A 21577-nucleotide genomic window follows, 5' to 3' on the forward strand; every position below is an offset into this window, starting at 1 on the left:
TGCCCAAGGGGAAGAGTGCGGATAGAGTATGGTTAGTGATGACTCTCGCACCTGGGTTATTGTAAAGTAGTCGAACACATCTTATAAAGTACGTACCCAAGTCAAAGCATTCAAGCACCGAGAACAGATACACCCAAGAGACCGAGTTGAATGCCTTCTCGTTGTCTAGTGCAGCTACTACTGCATTTGCCTTTGGGCATATCTGTGCCATCAATCCGAATAGTCTCGAAGATTAAGGGCTGTGGACCGAATTGGGATAAAACCAAACTGGTCCGGATGCACCAGACAAGGAGGGGTCTGGTCACAAGGATTATGGCAAAAATGTTTGCATCAGTGCTAATCAGGGAAAGGGGCCTTATGAGGACATGTCGTGAGAGGGGTGTCGAGGCTTCAGCAATACAGTTATTATATCCTCTTATTATAGCCTCGCGCATTGAATTTGGGAGTGTACCCCTGTCCAGGACCTCCTCCTACACATTCAGCAAGATGGGGCTAGTTTCCCGTGGAACTCCTTATATAGTTCAATACTGAGGACATCAGGGCCGGGGGCTTTCCCAGAGACCAGGGCCTTGATAGCACCCGTTAGCTCCTCTAGGACAATCAGCAATTCCAACATGGATCTAGCCTCAGGTGACAACACAGGGAGCCCAAGCCTATGTAGGCATTCGATGTTTCTTCGGCAGACCTCTCATCACGATTACAGCATAGTTCTGTGTAAAACTGTGTAAATGTAGCATTTATTTCTTCCTTCTGGTTCACCACCTCACTTTGTATTGTTTGAATACTAGCAATAGGGTTGCAATAGCTTTCCACCTTCAGCATATTGGGCAGGGATTTACCCGCTTTATTGCCCTCGCCGTACCTAAGGGCACTTGCTGGAGCAGCCATATATTGTACTTCGCTATCAACCAGTTTGTGAAATTCACTCAGTAGTTTATGGGTGTCCACAAGGGTATTTTTATTATGTGTAACACTATAACTTTGTTTAAGTTTCAGCAGTTGGGATTCCGCCTGGCTCAATTCCTTCCTGACTGATTTGAGCAGCCCGATGGTCTTGGCAATGAGAATTCCGCAGATCCACACCATAAATGTTTCCATAGTGTTGCGTAGGAGCTAACAGAGCCTTCGTTAATAGAGTTTCCTGAAGCATCAATATCTGCGGGTTGTGTTTCATCACATACGTAGCTACTTTTCTGGCCTTACTCGGGTTGTTGAGACCCCGCACATTCCAAGAGAGCAGCCTAACTTTCAGCCCGTTGCCCATGTGTGTGTTGTGTACCATTTGTGCTCACAGTGCTTGTCATATGTTGTACACATAGTCCTAAATTCAGTACCGTTCATAGCGACATAACTTTCAATTTTTAATCTTTTAACATCCCCAAATCGGTCCGATTCCCTCAACAATGCCCCCTTCCCACAGGCATTTTAAGGGTCGACCATTGGAAACCCCAACCCCCTCCCCCACCCGCACCATCAACCCCAACACGCTGATGACATTCCCCATTGAACTTGTGAACTTGGTCTGACTCTCTGACCTGTACCTCCCTCCCTACAGGTGCATCAGGGACTGACCATATCACACCTCTTCCCCCACCCCTACCTGCACCATGAACCCCAACACGATGATGTTCCCCTCCTTAACTTATGGAATCTTCCCGAGGTGCATATGCTGCAGCTCCATGGCCGCCGCAACCAAGCACCCACGATCCAGGCTTAACAAACATTTGATATCGGTGCCACCCATTGACACCACATTTCAACAAATCTAAAGGATATCACAGTCTGAGACATTCAGTCTGCCGGGTCTCTCCTCTCATCATTGGGTCGTGGACTCATGTTCTGATCTGCTGCACGATCATGAGTTGGTAAAGGGATAGAGGCTTCGATGTAGTCTATTGCAGCCCTAGGGTTCTCAAAGAAGTATGCTCTGCCACCATGATGTATCCGCATTTTGGCCGGGAAGATCAAGGCGTAGGGGATTCGACGTAGTCGGAGTTGCCACTTCACTGGTTCATAGGATCTCCTTTGGGCCTCTACCCCTGCTGCAAAATCGGGATAGATATGTATATTGTTCTCCTCGTAGTGTGGTGTCCCCATCTCTCTGGACATTCTGAGGATCGCATCTCTATCCCTATAGTTGAGTAGACGAGCGATGATAGTACGGGGCGGAGGTCCCGGTTTAGGCATAGGGGCCAGGGTGCGGTGTGCTCTTTCCCCCAGAAAATGATCTGAGAATGACTCCGACCCGAAGAGGGATTTCAGGAGAGCCTCAACATGCGCCTCCGTCCGGCCTTTACATGAGGATTCGGCATATCCGGATGTTGTTCCTACTGGATCTGGATTCCAGATCCTAGCACTTGCCCCGCATCTTGGAGAGATCTCCCTTCAATTGTGCGATGTCGCGGCCATGTTGGACAAACATATCTGTACAAATGGTACACAACACACACATGGCTTGCCAACGTATCAGGCTGCCCTTCCGCGATGTTGGGCGGGTGGTTGGTATTATGCGAGGTTCAATGTCGATTGTACCGTTACATGCAATTTGGTCCGTATGTAGGAGTGGATTGTGCTCTCCGACGTTGTCAAAAATGCAGGCCGGTATGTCGGATCTGTAGTCCAAAGTGTATGTGGCCCATTGTAGTGTCAGACCAATTGTATTATGCGCTGAATATGGGTCCTGGTAGCTCCGTAATGCTCTCTGCTATCTGCCCCACAATGGCACCACCCCCTTACAATGCAGACCGCAACATGCAATATCTCCCACGGTGCGTGTCCTGGCCCTGGTAAACCGTCTCTGATGCTAGCGCTGCGTAGGGTGTCCATGCAGGAGCTTGTCGCGGACCCTTCTAATTGCCTGATTCTGAGCCCGGGGCATTTCAGGGTCAGAGCAATATGCAGATATTAAGGTGTGGGTAGGGCGTTACTTCTTACCCGCTCTCCTCTTCGTTGCGTGTCGGATGGTGTCTGGCGAGGGTCTCACCATGCGGCCCACCAGTTCACTGCATGCGTCAGGTTTCCTCTGGTCCCGATGATGTGCTGCAGGGGGGAACGTGCACAGGAATGTCTGCCACCCCTGTCAGCTTCCACTGCAGTTCATGAATCGCTGCAGCGCTGGTCGTGTCTCAGACACCAAATAAAGCTATCCACACTAGCATTCAAGGAGCATTCTGCACGTGCTTCGTGCCGGCCAACAAAAGAGTATGTCAAGCCAATTGTATTGTACATTGAGTGTGGAGGCCAAGAATATCTACGAGGCTCCCTGTCATCCCGGTCGACGATGGCCACCTTCTCCGCCCAAAGCAATCACCACAGCTGGTGTCTTCCAGGATGTGTGTCGGGGCCTGGGTAAACTGTTCCTATTGCAGGCACTGCATAGGGAGTCCAAAAAGGAGATCGATACAATCCTGTATCATGGCCCAATGTTGAGCCCTGGGTGTAAATGGGGCTAGGATACACACAAATAACGAGCTGCTGGCTGGGGGGGCAGTATCCCCTGCCCGCTGTCCTCCTCGTGGTCTCTCAGTCGGTGTTTGTTGTGGGCCTCACCACACCGCCAGCCCGGTGCGCGCCGCCAGCCTCCCCCTCGTCTGATGGTGCCACTGGGGGAGGCGCATGCAGGAATGTCCACCGCCTTCCGTTAGTCCTGATCAGCACCGCCGCCAGCCTCTGGTGCGACCCACGTTTTGGTCGCCACTCTGCCCCTGGGTTACACAGAACCCGGGCTACACGTGCAGGGTAGCCAACCCGGTTCGCTACAGTCTCTGTGTGCTCCGGTCTGTGCCCTCGAGGACTCAAGAGGTGCGGCCGGACACCAACAGAGTAGGGCAGAGCACAGGCAGAGCCAGCTGCAGCATAGAGTGCCCACCGATAATTTGTATTAGGGGGGCAATCTGGCTCTCCCATCGAACATGGGCTGTGTTGAAGCGTGCAGCAGCCGTAGGATCACTTTGCATGGGGAGGCTTCCAGTGAAACGTCGCCTGTCCGCCAATTGTCTCCGTTAGCTCCTCCTCCTCCACCTCCATGGGCTTCGGCGCAGCGCCCCCAGCGACCTTCAGTAATTATCGCCTGGATCTAGCAGGCGTCCCCACTCACCTCGCTAGGAAGGATATCTCAGTCATTATTTGTCAGATTTCCACGATATTTGCGAATGGTGTTTTCCGATCCTTAATTGACAAGCGTCACAGCAGATCTTGTCATTAGGTGGCTCCAAAACGGATTTATTTGTGTTCAGGATATGCCACGGATCAGAGCTCGACAGTTAGGCAGCCATCACGTGCGTGCACAACAGCGCCCCCCTAAGTTTAGGTTTGACATGGATCGAAATGTTCAAAATATTTGTAGGAGCTTTGTATAAGGCAATCAGTTTAGCGACGAATAGACATCTTCTATCGTTTAGTAACATATTTAAAGCAGCTCAAACCAAAGGATTCATTTGCACCGCAATTTTGCAGTTTTACCATGCAGAGCGGGGTAAGAGTTTATTTTTGAAATATTCATCTTGTTAGCAATTTGCGTTATTCTTGTTTTTTACACGAGACTTGGCTTTGTCTGCCTCAGACTGGTTTTGAGCGAAATGTTGAGACATGCAGAGTAGGAACCAGGATTAAGTAACCGACTTCGTACACTTCCCGAAAGTAGGGCTCCAGGCTTTTATTTTAATTGTTGTATATATGAATTGAATGGGAGAACATGATTAGGTCAAATTGAATAAAATAGATCATCTGATTGGCAACAGATGGAAGTGGCGGGAGTAGGTAATATGAAGTGTAATTGGAAACATTTTCGGTTTTCTTTGTTTTACACATTCAGCGGTGCCCTCTTCTTTAGCTTTGCTGGGGCACGGAGACCTGATTCACATTGTGTAAAGAACAATCATAAAACAGTGTGCGCAGTTCTGAATCATGGTGCAAGCAGTGAAGCACGATTACATTTCACCCTGTTAAGTAAACAGAAAGGGTACCTGTGACGCAGCTCTCTTCCCAGGCTTCATTATTAATGCCAGCTCATTGGAGAACGAGTGTACTCCAGAAGTCACCAGAGACCCACTGTAGCATAGGATTTGAGTCGCTTCCAAACCTTTCACTGACGTGGGAATTGGGTGCCTTTGTCACTCCAGATTTGTACACCCTTTAAAAATACACGCATGTAATTATTGTCCTTCTCAGTTATCCTATCCCGACGAGCTGTAGGTACATTTTGGGCACAATTGGATCATTTCGTGGCCCATGCTCCAGAATAGTTGGATGAGCCTCTGCTTTTCCAGAATCTGAGCTATTGAACATTCAATCTGACCCAACCCCGGCTACAGAAACAAGCCTGCATTTTCAGACTGGAGAAAATCTAGAAGGTCCCCCATAAACCTGTCTTCCGATATACAATACAAATGACCTATCTCATTGTGCAATTGGTAAATTATGGCACCTAACAGGGAAGTCTAAATGTTGTTGAAGACACACAGAGTTACATGCTAGATGTGCATATTTCTTTACCTACAGCAGTGCAAATCTGGGTGCCAATTTGTACGATATGAAAATCATGCGGCTATCATCTTGTAATCCTAATCTTTGCAAAGATCCTCCGATTGCTCCACAGAGAGCTCTTTGTTACTGCATTTCTGCATTGCCTGCTATCCCTCCCAGTCAGTCCATTGATCCTTGCAGACATTTTCTCTAATTATTCCGAACAAACTCTCAGTTCCTCAAATTAATGCTTGTGCTTGATGATCATCTCATTGTCAAAAAGAGAATACTTTGGTGGCAAGACTTTCCTACTCAGGCAACTGAACTACCGTCTCCCACTACACATCTGATTTGCTCCTGATCAGATGGTATTCAAGACTCTTAAAACTTGTTTTTTTCTCTTTGTACATTTCATACCTTCAATAGCTTATGTGTGGCTTCCGCACTGTTAGCATTACCATTGATGATGTAGCAAAACACTCAACAGCACCTCCTAGCATTAACAAAAGTAAAAGTAACAGGAATCAACTACAAAGCCCACCATGCACTAGTTTATAAAACAACCATGGTATTGATGAATCATAGTAGCCAAAGAGGAGTTTATTTAAGGGATCCTTGTGAAAAACCAATCCTCTTTCTACAAGTCCAAAGAAGTGATTATGTACAAGCTCAAAGTTTGTCGGCTATTAGAAAAAATCCATGCTGAGAAATGTATAAACAAACACATCGAAAAGTAGTGGATTCCCTGGCAATAACAACAAGAATGATTGCTGCCACACTGGCCTTAGAATCCTAAGAAGCTGTCAAATTTCATATGAGTTTGTACCTGGATGGCAGTCAGATAGAAACCTTCTGATGGGGTTATCAAATTAAAATCTAGAACTTGTGAACGTTAAACCTAAAATCATCTGTAGTTATGAGCTTGTAAAAATGTGAGCTGTTGGCAACACAATTAGAGTTCCTGTCAAACAATTGATGTAATATACATCAATGGGCAATGACTACAAAAGAGATTGTTGCCACAATCGCCTTAGAAGCTGCTGATCCAACACCAGACTTTCAACTTAACTCCAACTGGCATGGCCGAACTGTGGCTCATGAATCTACTTGAATGTCTCCTTTTCAAATCCATTCCGCGTTGAACCTCCGACAATCTGCTCCATCTTCTTTGCACTTTTAGTTTCCCCACTTTCCTTATCCTCCCGGTGCTTTGTTCTTGTAGCCTTGGGCCTCATGTACGTGTGGTTGCTTTCTGGACTGTGTGGTGCTAGACCCTTCTGGGAATGATGAGGATTTTTGGGTTAGGTTTAGGTTCTGCTGGGATGAGGAGGATTTTCTGATGGGGACACTCAGGAGGGGATCTGGGCGAGAAAAACCCTCTTGGCTCCTGGCACCATAGCCAGATCTTGTGGAACTCTGGGGAGTAGGTGTGACAGCCAGGTTGATTTAATGTCACAGTTCAAACTAAGCATGTGAACCACACAACCTGTTAAGGGTGGAGATTAATGGGCGGTGTTAGCTTCAGCCGGATGCCATGGGACTAGTGGGGTAGGATAGGGGGACTGAAAATCACGGATCACATGCTCTCCTGTAGCCCCAGTTGCTGCATGCAGGGGATAGATAGACCAGACCTGTCATAGCAAAGATCTTTGACTCCCTTTTTATTAATGGAGGAATTGGGCGGGTATTATGGAGTCTCATGGAGGGCCTGGGAAGGCCTGATCACCACTGAACAGCTTTCCTTGGATATGACCCTTAACCCACAAAGCTTTGTGCTGTAGCAATCAATTTGGACATAGTGGATTTTCTGTGAGCTATTGTCAGTTTCTTTCCACTGTGGGTGATTGTCTTGGAATTTGGAGCTTGGGAGAAGAAACTGCTTTCGCCACTGACTGCCAATTGCCTAGCCGATAAAGAGCACCATTTGTCCTGACGAAGGCCTTCAGGAAAACCTATCTGGAGATGGGGTTTATTCCATAAATAAAAGGCTGAAACGTGTTGACATATCATCTCAAAAAACAAATTAGCTTGGGAAAAATCCTCTTGTATGTAGTAAAACGACAAAAGAATTGGTTTTGAAACAAAGACAATGAGCCTCATTACCAGCATGGTCGCTACCGGCACCGCCTCCCATGATTGGGCAATAACCTGCCCATTACGAGATGAGTTGGCCGGTAATTGCCCATTCGCGAGAGGCGTTAATGCCGGGCTCCCGATCCCCATTCTGCCCCGTAGGGCAGAATGGGGGCGGGGAGCATGGCTGCGCCAGCACCGTTAACGGTGCCGGCAGCATTAGGAGTTCTGCTCGCGGGTGTCACACAGGCTGTCAGGAACTCTCAAGCAGAACTCGTAATGCGCCGGTCCGGTTTGAACGCTGCCAGTGCCTTACCGGCAGCGTTCATACCGGGACCGCCACATTTATGATGAGGCCCAATGTCTGTAACAGAATGGTATACTAAGTGAACCAATCTATGTATAACCCTTAAAAAAAATGTTTGTTTAAGTTTGTTTTAGAGTGTGATGTATTGTATATATAATGTTGTAAAAAAGTAAAAAAAGAAACTACTGTTGAAAATAAAATGAATTCATCAACAGTGATACTTGGCATAAACAATAAAGCACTGAACTCTGGGTATTTTAATATGATGATATATATTATTATCACTTGATGTCATAATACAAGGTCTGGAAATTCGTATTCTATAACGGGGGACAGGGGTAGTTTGTGTTCCATACATATCTCATTAAACCAAAGGAGACATATTTACATATCTTCTCTCTTATTTTCAGTCTCGATAACATTGTGTCACATGCCTACGGGTTTGGGCCTTCTATGGGCCTTTTATTAAGCTCTGGTACCATAAGACCAGAGGTATGCTCCTGATTATTGAATCCTGAGGAAATGGTGGAGAGTTCCCAGCACAGATCCCCATGGACCACTGCTTGTTCTGGGACTCATGCCATTATCAAAGCTCACTGTGCTCCTCCCCCTTCTGGAAGTCCTTCACCAATGCTCCTCTTAAGTCTCTCGTTTGGGGGATATTGAAGATCAAAGCAAGGGCAGGAAATACAGGAGAACGACTTATGAAATTAATGCTATTGGGGGAGATGTTTTTGATGACATGTATCTGGTGAAAAGGGGGGCCTGGTAAAGCCTCGATTGCCCAAGTTAACAATCTACTAACCTCCAAAAAATGATCAAGGACTATATGTCAGACAGACCAATTACTCAGCTGAATTATTCAGAGGAAATAATTATAATTTTCTATTTCAAATGTTTCAAAGCACAAAGCATATACATTTTTGTTTTAAACATTCAATGTAGTGACATACGGTTTATAGTGAAAAAATCGAAAAAAAAATCTCGAAAAAAAGGTCGAAAAAAAAATCTCAAAAAAAAAAAGTCGCATTTTTTTTTCAATACGTTTTTTTCGAAATGGGGGGTTCCCCCTCATCCCCCCTTTTTTCATTTTTTTTTATTTTACCCCTTTTTTTTACTTACCTGACCCCAAGAATACATATAAATAAATAAATAATAAATTCGACCTTTTTTTTTCGAGATTTTTGTTTTGAGATTATTGACATTCGAGATTTTTTTTTGACCTTTTGACTGACCACCGTGACATACATATAACGCTAAGCACAAAATTAATGGTCATACACACCAGAAAAGCTAATACATAGTGACACCTACTCTTACTCTAAATACAATTGACATACACATGTACAAAATGTTGCCAAAAATAAACTCTCTGAACATAGGGAAACAAACTAAGTTAATGCAAATTCACACCAAAGAGAGACAAACATTCAACTTCTACATAAAGAACACCCTACTCCATTCTGGGTTAAAAAAAAATCCTAAATTGTTTTTTCACAACACCTGCACCTATTTCACAATGTGTGTATTACTTAAATATAATATCTAGTCGACACGTGTTTCGGCTGATGTGCAAGCTATTGTAATGTTCCAGCTGTATACAGCCTTCATCAGGACAAAAAACAATACTGGCTCTTGAGCCTGCCAATGGGATCTTGCATTCATGTGTGTCTGTGGTAAAAACAATAAAACCTGGTCTTAGATCACAGTGGTCTGTCTGACATTTACTTTTACACAGAGTCAATCAGTTAATCTGGTGAAGGAAGAGGCTTTTGGCAGAGATTGTCTGACAGAAGCTAAGCTTCTGTAGGCATTTCATTTATACTGCAATATGTTTTCAGTTTGGTTTCCTTAATGTTTCCTTATTGTTACATATAGAAAGAGTCGAGAGGAGGGCCAGGAAAACCCCTTGCAAGTGCAATGTGCCCCACTCAGAACAACAAGACAGGCAAGACCAGGGACAGTGGGACTCTTCTGAAGCAGTTGAGTTACAGGCGATGGTACAAAGTCAGGAACATTTTATGAATTGATTTGTTATATGTTTAAAACATTAGCTTATCATTTCAATTCAAATTGTTTGATGTTGGTTGGATTGCTTACCTTGTTTACCTTGCATGAATAAAGACCAGAGAATGCAAAAATTGCCAAAGAGGAAAAAATTATGTTTGATTCATGGTATTCTAAATTGTGTTCAGTTCAAAGCACGAAGGCCCTATGTGTAAGGTTTGTGACAATTATAGCCACTGCAAAACTTTTACACAAGCGATATACAAAGATATAGCAAGGACTGGACCCTCACCCAAGGACTCACCAGCAGAGTGGATACTGGAACGCGTCTGTGTCTGAAGTGTAGGAGAACCAATGCTAAAGGAATCCCCCTGAAACTCCTCTCTCACCCCGTGACAAAATGCCCCAGGCAGAGAGAGAGAAGAACTCCAGGGAAACCCTTGAGGGGAATAAAACCCTGCGCGCCTGGATATCGTCTGCTTCAGATGTTTCTTCTAGGCAGAAGGCTGGTTCAAGGCGGTGATGTCTACCCAGGAAAAGACTAAATGGATATGGTAAGTTGTTGTAAAATAAAGGGTGTAGTAAGGTAAGTAAAATAGAAGCGGACGAGATTCACCCCTTTAAATGTTGAATGCAGTGGGTAATGACACAAGGACTGAAGATCCGGATCCTTGAGAGGTTTCACTATCAAATAAATAAGAGTTAGACCAAGATAGTGAGAAGGAATAGTGACTGGGTTTCTTCCGACTGAAATATACCTGGGACGCTAAACTGGATAGTATCTGAGCTGTAAACAGAAAGTCGTGTAACGCTTCTTGTAAGGAGAGGACTGAAAGATAGGAGATTACAGAGTTAGGCAAGAACTAGTAGTTGAGCAGAACTAAGAAGCTAACACAGTCATTTACCTCCGAAGAAGCCGGAAAAGGATTGGAGTGGGAACGCGAAGGAGAAGTCTGTGTATGTGTAAGCGTTCGTTCCGGGAAGTCTGGGGTAGAGTTTTCAGGTCGGCGAGTATGAGTCAATTCGCTCTGATAATTTGAAAACAGAAACAGAAAGTGAGCTTCAACAGAGTTTGTAAGAGGAACAGGAAGACAAAGCCTAGGTCCGTACTTACAAAGCGTTGTTTCAGAAGAGTAGCAACGGATCTGCTTGTTGGAGAGAGCGTCAGGTATGCTGTGCGTGGTGTTGGGGGCGGAGTCAAACTGCCATTCGGGAGTCGAACATCTAGACTGCTGCAAGCGGGATGGACCGCCATTTTGGGAGAAAAAATGGACGCCGCATACCATCGAGTCCACGGATGCCACAGTGACCAGCGCCTCCCAAGGGGCGTGACACTATGTGAATGGGACTTAGCGCTTCACCAGGATTTTGTAATTCACAGGATACCACATTACTTACAATATCTGAGTAAAACAACACTTACATTAAATGATAAATCAATAGAAAACTGAATCAAAAAAGTATAGTCTTTTGTCAGTCACCCTCAATTATCGGCAGAGCCTTACATGAATCTCAAGGTGGAACCAATCATCATTCGATCCATTTACTTCCGTGCTGACCCATGAAAACCTCATGTCGCTCTCATTCAGGAATGTAGCTCAACAAAGTTCTTTCTCTCTCTCTAGTTAAAATAAGGGCTTCACCTAAATCGTATACCTGCAACGCCCATTTAAAGCTTCCCTGCTATGTTCAAGTGCCACTACGAACAGCACCCAAATTCACTCTTCATTATTGATATATCGGCCTATTAAAAATCCATACTTCCAATGCCCAGCTTTCCAATTTATTAATGGGTCTAGGGGTTTATGGAATTGTGTAGTTCAGTCTCTATTTATCCAAAGGGAAGGTCATAATTAACTGACTAGTATGAACACTCATCAACCTTACCTAAGATGCCAAACAGATCACAGAACCTCCTAGTACTATCTTTAACAATAGATTTAATGCAAGGGCAAATTTGCGTAACACTCTCCACTGCAATCTTCAGTCCTGAGAATATGAGCCCTGAAAAAGGTTTTCTGCTTTATTGTGTGGCTGAAACGCCTGCATGGCAAGAATCATTGAAAGGCGGCACACCAGGTGGCCCTACTGAAACCATAGAAAACAAGTTTGTTCTTGCAATAGATAAGGCAAGATGTATGGCAAAACGGTGCCTGTAAGACCAGGCTGCTGGCCATACCTGCAACTTGGAGTATTCTTCTAGCATTGGTTCAGTGATTATTTTTCTCTACATGGGCAAGAGTTTGTTTGTGCCTGCATATCATACTCTCTAGAGGGATATTACTCATTACTTGATTCAAACAGTAGTGAGCCCCTTTATGTTTCAATGTGTATGTAGCAGATTTGTGTGAGGAATCCTGTGGAGTCATCACTGATCACCAGCATAAGATCTCCAATGTGGCCAGGGGAGGGCAGCCGCTGCCTGATCCTGGCCCTGAGGGTGGTATTATGAGGGAGGATCACATGGGAGGAGATGACTGTCGGGGAGATGTGGTGACCCCATCAGGAGAGACGTGGTATCCATGTGAAGAAAACCCTATAATTCCTAGTTCTTGATGGCATGTTGTCATTATACAAATCCTTCCAGTTGTAAAACCGTAAAAAAACCCTTCTTGTCAAACACCCTAGACAGGATACCATTCACACTTCATATGTACATAACACATATATAACACCTCTTGTTTCTGATGGTTTTGATCTAAAAGAAAATCCAAAGCAACACCATTTTAAGAAGCACAATAATCCTATGGACTCCAACTCCCAAAAAACCTCAAGTACTGAGACTTGGAAGAGATAGAAGGAGTCAATGTGGATTAAAAGAAACACCAGGCTAAACGTGCAGACTAGTTGCTGTGATGGGAATCAGCTGTGTGGGACATTTAAAAATGGTGTGCCTCTTCAAATCAAAAGTGAAGGTGGAGAAGAGAGATGCAGAGCGGGCGAAGCGAGAAGCAGAAACGAAGGCAGACACCTGTGAGCAGACTGTGCTGAAGGAGGCAGGCACTTCTTCCAGAAAGGTGAGCGACCAGGAGCAGCACAGCGAGTACTGCAGGAGGACCGCTGGGGAGCGAGCAGCAGTGGACAAGCTGTTGGGGAGGCAGTCGCATTGAAGTTCAGCAGTCCAACCGGCGGGTGAATGAGAAGCCGGCAGGAGAACTGCTGAAGAGTCTACACAGTGGGAAACAATTTCCTGAAGCAAGGACTTTACCACAGCCGTACCCTGTGGGTCGGAGATGCCAGCAAACACCCGTTAGTCTGCGCAGAAGTATTGGGAATCCTGGGGCATACCGACAGGCGTACAAACAATTGGAAACTTGTTTTGAATATGAACCAAGCAATAGAGAAAGCCAGAAGTCTCCATGTATGAGATGTCGATATGGGGAAAACTTGAGTAAAATTTATCATAAGCAATTGAAAGCTAATTAAGAAGTTGAAAGGCAAGATCTGTACAAGCCTTCATATATTAAATATCAATATGGGGAAGATTGGGACAAGTATTGCCACAAGCCAATGAATACTAATAATGATGTTAACAAACAAAGTTTGAACAAGCCTCCATATATGAAATGTCAATATGGGGGAAGTTGGAACAATTAATACCTTTAGCCAATAAAGTATAAACAGTGGAGTACAACTGGGTTATACTTAAAGAGAAAGAGAACTGAAAGATATAGAAAAGGTTATAAGAAGACCTGGTGAAAGAAGTACATGAGGCTGTGAACCTTTTGGGGGAAGGATACCTGGCAGGAGAGCATACTAGGGGATTTGCAAAGCCCAGAGGGGGGTTGCTGGCAGGGGAGTAAACTAGATTATCCATCTAGAGTATGTGAAAGGAAAAGACATTGTGAAAGGGTTCCTGGCAGGAGAGTATACCAGGAGACCATATGTAATGAGTTGCTGTGTAGAAAAGACACTTATGCCATCCTTTAAAACACCATTGCTTGGAAAAGACACTTTTTCATCATCCTTAAGAAAGTGTTATGTGAAAGAGATATTGCTACTAATATTAAAGAATCATTGTTTGAACAAAACATTTTCAATATTCTACCTGAGATAGTTCAGGGGAAGGGAATCATCCCCTGGAGGTACAAATTGTTTTGTTGGATTTATATACTTAGTTTTTGCTTGTCACGCCACCGGCTCTGGTGACTGTGGCGTGACAACAGTTAGCAGTGCAGTCAGATGCAGTTCGAGGGCTCAACTGTCTCAAAAAATGTCCTTAAAAGATGGACGCTGGATGATGCTTGTGTGGCACTCCTCCTAGCTTCTTCACTGGGCTTGTGTCCTTTCAAGGCGGATGGCCTAAAGCTCCGGAGATTGATTGCAGGCAACGGCCTTGACTTTTGTCCAGAGACTCTCCAGCACTTCCCACCTGGGAAGCTTGCTGGCAGAACCAAGCAGGGCACGCTGTGTGCTGGCTGGATACTGGTTCTGGAGCTGCTGGACGGGTCCTCTGAGTCCGGTATCTCCCTCTGTTTCCTGGGAGATGCTTAGCAGAGGGATCTTGCTTCCCTCTTGGAACTCCTGTCCTTCCTTCACTGGTGAAAGATGTGAGGTAGACTGTACGTTCAGCTCAGATCCAAATGAGTCCTTCTTCTTACTCCTTTCAAAGTCTTCAGATGATCTGCTAAGTGAGGGGTTCAGCCCTCTTTTAAAATTTTGTTGAATCTAAAGCAGAGCCAATGTCCTTACAACTTTTTTTGTTCATTTTTAGTGTCAGGGTCAGATAAGCTTTGGACACAATGACAGTTTGCTTAATCTTGACGAGGACACACAAACTGATTCTTTCATTTTGATTTCCTAGGCAGAGAAACTCTCTTTAGAATAGGGACAGAACGGCCTTCATCTAAACCCTTTTATTTTGATAACATGCCTAATGTTGAAAACATTACTACTTTGTATCCACCTCTCATTTCCGACCCCTCACATTTCCCTTTTCCTTTACCTAAGGTCGATCCTTTCCTAAACTGATGAAATAGTACTGCTAGACCATCTCCAGATTGGACTTTATTGTCTGTTGGCTGCTCTACAAGAGTACTGTGTCTGTAATGACTCATAACTCATACCAACAAGACAAAACTCATGCAGTGGGGGAATTGGGATTAAATGTTCAGCAGGGTTTTGGCGAAAGACAGATTGGGGTTTGTAGTCGGCTATGTCTATCTAGGGATTTCTAGTGATCGTTGATTATCTCTGACTCAATTAAGTCCAAAAAGGCAAAGTTCACCCAATTAAGATCAGTGCTCAGTAAGTTTTATGCTTAGTTTGGAGATTGCAACGCTGTTTCCTCTCTGACGTTCTATTCATGAAATGTAGTCCCCGCCATGGTATTTGTATGTGAAATATGGAGATTTATGCGTTCGGTAAATTAACTATTTTAGGGGGAACGTTTCAGAGGCAGGGCCTAGGGCTAACCTAATCTACCACTATTCAACAAATTCCACTGGAGATTGGTCTGCACATTACCACCTTATCAATCATTTGAATAAAAATGGAAGCTTTAGATTCGGAGTCACTTATGTTTTTTTTTACTTCTTTCTATAAAGAAGTACACCAAGAAGAAAATATAGATTTTTAGCAGGTATATTTGGGTTCATTTTTACTGGATGGGCCAAATCAACATAAAACAGGAGTATTCAAAAGATACTAAATCAGTATAGCCTGCTTCCCATTTTGAGATAGGCCTCTCTGGCCTTCTTAGTTCTACGAATGTCCTCCCGGGTTCCACCAGATATGCTCAATGTTCAAAAGGAGTTCTGTCACTCCTGTCAAAGTTAATTCAGTGTTTCAGGTTTCAAGACTCACAAACCCTTCTTCTTGTTCTCACTATTTGCAGGGTTCCGAAGTCCTGTACCCCACAGACTATCTCTGGCAGGCAGTCCTCCAATCAGGCATGGGAAGCATTTAAAAACCTCTCGGGATGCCCAAGGGGGAGATAGAGAGGATTTATTTTTCTCTATTTTATCGTAGGCCATTGTTTCTCTTTCCCCTTCCACCTCTCAATACGTAATGTTCTCTCTCTGTCCCCTTTTCATACCTTCTCCCCCCTTCTGATCCTGCCTAGGGCCGACCTAGTCTCTTGGAACTTTCCTTTGGCTGACTGACTATTCCCTTCTCCGGTCTTCCCTGTCTTCTCACTGCTGCATCCTTCCCTCTAAATTGGCTTTCAATTTCTGCTGGTACCACCATATCCAAATTATTGCCTACAGGTTCTGATGTTACCACCCCTTCCTTTATATCTCCTTCACCTCATGATATTGCCACCTCCTCCTCTTTGCCACATTCACCCCTCTTACACTGACTTTCCCACATATTGGCACTTACTCCTGAAAACCACCAGTAACACATACTGTTACCATCTCCTCCAAAGTGCCCCTTCACTTCATGTTGTCACCATCTCCTCCATAATACTGCTTGTACCACCTGTTGTTACCTCCTCCTCCCGTGTACAGCCCTCACCTCCTCTAATCACCATGTCCTCCTTAATTCTGTCTTTGCACCTGTTGTTACCACCTCCTCCTGAACACATCCTTTACCTCCTGCCATCGACACCTCGTCCAATATATCACCTTCACTTTCTGTTGTTGCCAGCTGTGACAAATCAACTTCCGGGGCACCAGTGGTCCAGGGATGAATATCGGTTTCCAAATCATCAATCAACTCCACACCGCTAGTACACCAGAAAGGATCCAAACAGATTGGAATACAAGTGAATGATAACACCTCCTTGTCCAATTTTGGTAACATGGACGGAACTGCAGGCTTATCTCCGCAAGGTCGTGGATCGTTGGTTAGTTGCAACACAGCGAAAATACAATTATTACCCAATGATAAAAGGGACTGTCCAGTCAAGGTTATAAAAATATCTACTTTATTATTACTACAACAGACAGTTCTAGCACATTACAAAATACAACCCACCTTGCAAAGGAACACATAGGACAGACAGTTTCCCAAAGGAAACGGATGTACTCTGGATATGGACAGAAGGGTAGTTGGTAAAGCAATCAGTCTTACTGTTCAAGGTTATTGATTTCAGCAACAAGGGGGCAAAGGGTCTTAACTGTCTCTAGGGGCCTTCGGAGAAATACAATGTACCTGGTGCTGAAGAAGTTCTTGGTGCTTGACAGTTTTGAGGCAGTTCCAGGGCCCTTTGCAGCCCTTGAGACAGATTTAGTGGAGGGAGACAGCTGCCGGTAACAGGCGGCAGGTAGTTCCGCAAGTGAGGCTGGACGGACGTCTGCAGGCTGTCCAGCGCGGCGGCTAGGGGCCAAGAATCATTGTCTCTGAGCTGGTTGGGGGATCTGGAATGCTGGTCGAGGTGTTTCGGACGGTTCTGGTGACTTTGGCGTGATAACAGTCAGCAGTTCAACCAGATGTAGTTTGAGTGCTCGACTGTCTCGAAAATGTCCTTAAAAGATGGATGCTGGATGATGCTTGGGTGGCACTCCTCCTAACTTCTTCACTGGGCTTGTGCCCTTTCAAGACGTACGGTCCAAAGCTCAGGAGAGTGATTGCATGCAACAGCCTTGTCTCTTGTCCAGAGACTCACCAGCACTTTCCACCTGGGAAGCTTGCTAGCAGAACCAAGCAGGGAACACAGTGTGCTGGCTGGGTACGGGTCCTCTGAGTCTGGTATCTCCCTCTGTTCCCTGGGAGATGTTTAGGGGAGGGATCTTGCTTCCCTCTTGGAACTCCTGTCCTTCCTTCACTGGTGGAAGATGTGAGGTAGATTGTACCATCAGCTCAGGTCCAAATGAGTCCTTCTTCTTACTCCTTTCAAAGTCTTCAGATGATCTGCTAAGTGAGGGGTTCAGCCCTCTTTTAAACCCAAATGGGCCCCAGTGATTGGTGCATGCTAAGCCTACCTTAATGAACCAATCCTGGGTCCCCATCAACAATCTTCCGTTATGCATGAGGTCAGGAACAGAGTGATCTGCAACAGGACAGACAAGGGGTGACAACATATACCCAAGTCCCACCCATCTTCCTGTCTGTTGTAGATCAAAGTGTCTCTCTGTTTAACTGAGCCCTCTGTGACTCTTGATTAAAGCGCAGGCTTCCCTTGAAGTATGTACTAGGTGCAGACTTCCTTCCCAAATCACATCCTTTGTCCCTCTGAAAGGGGTCTGCTCTGCAGCGACACCTGCGGTAATTGCGGGACCCAGACTGGCCATTCACTGCCTTTCATACAGAGTGGTGGGAACTAACTTCAAGTTGACACATTGCATACCAAAGGGGTGTTAGTCCCGCCTTCATGTTGTCTATTCCGGCAACCAAGTCCTTTTAGGCTTGCTTCAATCATCTTGTTAGTATGCACTGCCACCAGCCGGAGTAGCCAAAAGGAATGCAGATCCATGGAGCCATTGATATTTAAACTAGGCGGCTCATGGCTGGAGGAAGGTGTGCCTTCCCCCTTCTGGAGATGCTTTCATGTACCTGGGGCTGTCACATTCCAGCTGAATATGACAGGGGAAGACATCGCCTGTAAGCTATTTCTTCCCGGAGCACATGGCACTATGCGTTTTGTGCAGGAAGCAGATAGACTGTGGGCTGAATGGCCTCACACAGTCCTGAGAGGTTGATCTCCCATCATTAATTTTCATTTATCAAAAAATCAAAAAGTCCTGGCGAGCGCAATCTGCCCATGCGGGTGGTTGATATCCTCACACCAGCTTCTCCAATGTACCACTTTTACATCCAGCTCTTACCACCTCATCTTATATATCACTTTCACCTCATGTTGTTAACAACTCTTCCAATACTGAATTTACCCTCCCACCCAACCCTCACTAAAAAAACGTTTCCCTCCCTACTCCTCTGATTCTCCAACCTCCTCTGCATCGACATTGTCTGCACTCCCCGATCTTCTCTGCTCACCAACTGACTAGAATCTCTGGGTTTTGTAGGGCTCAGTTCCCTCCCCATGAATTGTCCTCTTTTTGAGTGCCTGCACCTGTTTCTGTTATTGGAGCAGAGGAGGTACTGGTTGCTGCTCCTGGTTTCACTTGGGCTTACTTGGGGCTTCAGGAGCCAGCCCAAGCCTTTTTCTGGCCTTGCTGCCAGCTTGAAATCCACTTCCCTCCCTCAGATAGTGCTTAGTACTGTCTGGAAAGGACACAGTACTTCTGCTTTTCTAAAGTGTGAATCTGCAGCTGGTAAAAACTATGAGTGCCTTTCTAATTCTCCTGAATATAAAGGAATTACTGATTACCAGTAAAATTGTAAATGTGTATCCTCACCACATGACTGCTCTGCCAGTAGATAATGGTTTGATACATGTATATCTCCCATTGGGTAAATATGGTGTTGAAGAATCACGCTCTGGCAAAACTGTGCCCAACAGAGGTTTTCAGGGCCTGGGAAATGTTTCATAAAGCTGTTGGGGTGACTTTCTTTCTCCCCCAGGAGGCTTCACATATGTGTCAGAATGTATTGTTGGGAGGCAGATAAATACATAACCCATAGCTGCTGCCCCTCCCCCCGGCCCAATGTCGTAAAGGTGAGAAACGTTACTCACTAAGACAACCGACCTCCCTTATCCCAGGCAGGTACAGCAGGAGATGGACACAATCTGAGCTAAAGATGGCAAGATTAATAAAACTAACGCTGTTAATACATGTGCATGCATTAGACATGAAGCAAACGTGCACTCAACATGAAGAAAACGTACATTAGGTAACATATACATTTATACATGAAGAATATTAATATAGCATCCATAAGACATGAAGAATACTAGCATAAGCTATGCATAAACTGAATGCAACATGAAAGACAAGCGAATATAGCTCACCAACATAGAAATGCAACAGTGATTGGCTGCCATCTTTTCCAAAATGGAAGCCACAACATGCTTCAAATTAAACGAAGGGCCTCAAGGCTTCACAAGAACTCAAAATGCTGAGACTACCGAAATAAAGGTCAGTGCAGAGCGCAGACAGGAGCTGACAACCACAGCCAAGGTTGCCACGAATTAAGAGAGGGTCAGAACATTGCAGTGAAAGTACGAGATAGCAATTCCCAGGATGCAAGAAGGATACTCCCAGATTAATTAAAGTTTTATAAGAGTACAACCAGCCTCTGTAAGCCAGGTGCAGCACAATCATAAACCAAAAGACTCCATGAAGAATAACTCAAGAGTGTGCCCAGTGGCAAGAGAAAATATAACACTCACATCAACATTAGCTAAACTCCCAATAAATGAAGGGTGAAATAATTTCAAGCACAGTCCCATCACATGTGACCCATAATTGGAGAACACTGTCTATTCATTAGCAGCGAACACAGATAGGACACCTGCCTTACTCCTAACACGTATCCCCAGATATGAGATGCCATGCAAGGCCAAATACAAAGAGATCACCTTGCCTCTTGGCATAGAAATGAGGGATGGTATCTTCTTCAATTGAAAGGAAAGCAGTCTGTGGACCTCTCTCCCCCTGCTCCTGTATGGCTCATGGCTTGAGGACCTGTCCGTTGTCACGATTGGTTAGCATGAAGCCAACCAATAAAAATCCGCAATGGTACGCCACCCATGAAGTAAGGTGCCAGCCAATTACATATTGCCGAAATTATGGCTTTTTTTACCTTTATCAATTTAGAGGTGGTCACAGGAAGAGCCATCAGACAAGCGTTACCCAATTAGAAATGTAACCCCTATAGATTGTATACGTAATTACAACTATTATCCAATCACAGTTGCCCATAGGTTTCGGTAACTAAGATTACAGTATGATGTCAGTTATGACAAATGTTGAATATATAAACGCTTGTTTGTATGTAACTGGCAAGAGCACCAAGAATTGTATGCATGCATGCTGTCCCTGCTTTATCTTGATGATAATAAAGATGGGGGTTGCCTTGCACTTTGTCTATTTCCGTTATTGAGTCCAGCTTCAACTGGCTCCAGGACGTCTGTGTAATTTAGGACTTCCCAGGCCTCTTAACAGTATCTTTTCTCCCACCCTCGAAACTGATTTCCTGTCCACTGCCAGGCGGTATAAATTAACAGCAGTATGAGTCTTGCTAGATCCTAGGAGAGAAAGATGCTCGTGAAGAGTGCAACATGCTTGGTTTCTCCCTCTGGGGACCTGTATTTGTCTAAAGGAGCTTTTAGATCTTATCAATTGGGGAGGGGTCTGTATCAATATTGATGCAACTGTCGCCAGACACCTGGTGGGGACCAAGGACAGGTGACGAGGGGATCCACCCCATTCGGCCCCTGAGTACATTATCCACTGGAAGGCCACAGGCCCCGTGAGTTGCCCCTTTTGCTCTCCCCAGAACGAGACAGGGGACTTTGTTACAGTTTTTTGAAGGATGCTCTCTTCTATAAATTCTCTTCTGATTTTGCATGGTTTACTCGAAGATATAATGCCTGGATATTGATAAGTGTGCATCAAGCGCCTTATATTTGTCCATGTATTCAAGCACTGAAAGGTTGCAAAAGCGCCTAAAAATCTCACCTAATGAAGGAAGATCATATGAATGAATTATCATCATGTTTGCTTACTAAATCATCAGCAATGAATGCATGTACTGGCCATTAACTGTATCCAAAACTATCTTTTGCACATTCCTAGCAAAAGGGGCAATGGAAATGTATGTTATTTCACTTCAGCCATCTAGGGATGCAAGTGGCCTGAGTGAAGATTCCACATGAGGAATGGCCCTGTAGATTCTGGTGGCGTGTGAGAAAAGTCTAAGGCACTTATTGATGGAATG

The sequence above is a fragment of the Ambystoma mexicanum genome, chromosome 7q, assembly GCF_040938575.1.
Source record: "Ambystoma mexicanum isolate Mex_15411 chromosome 7q, UKY_AmexF1_1, whole genome shotgun sequence".
Lineage (NCBI taxonomy): Eukaryota > Metazoa > Chordata > Amphibia > Caudata > Ambystomatidae > Ambystoma > Ambystoma mexicanum.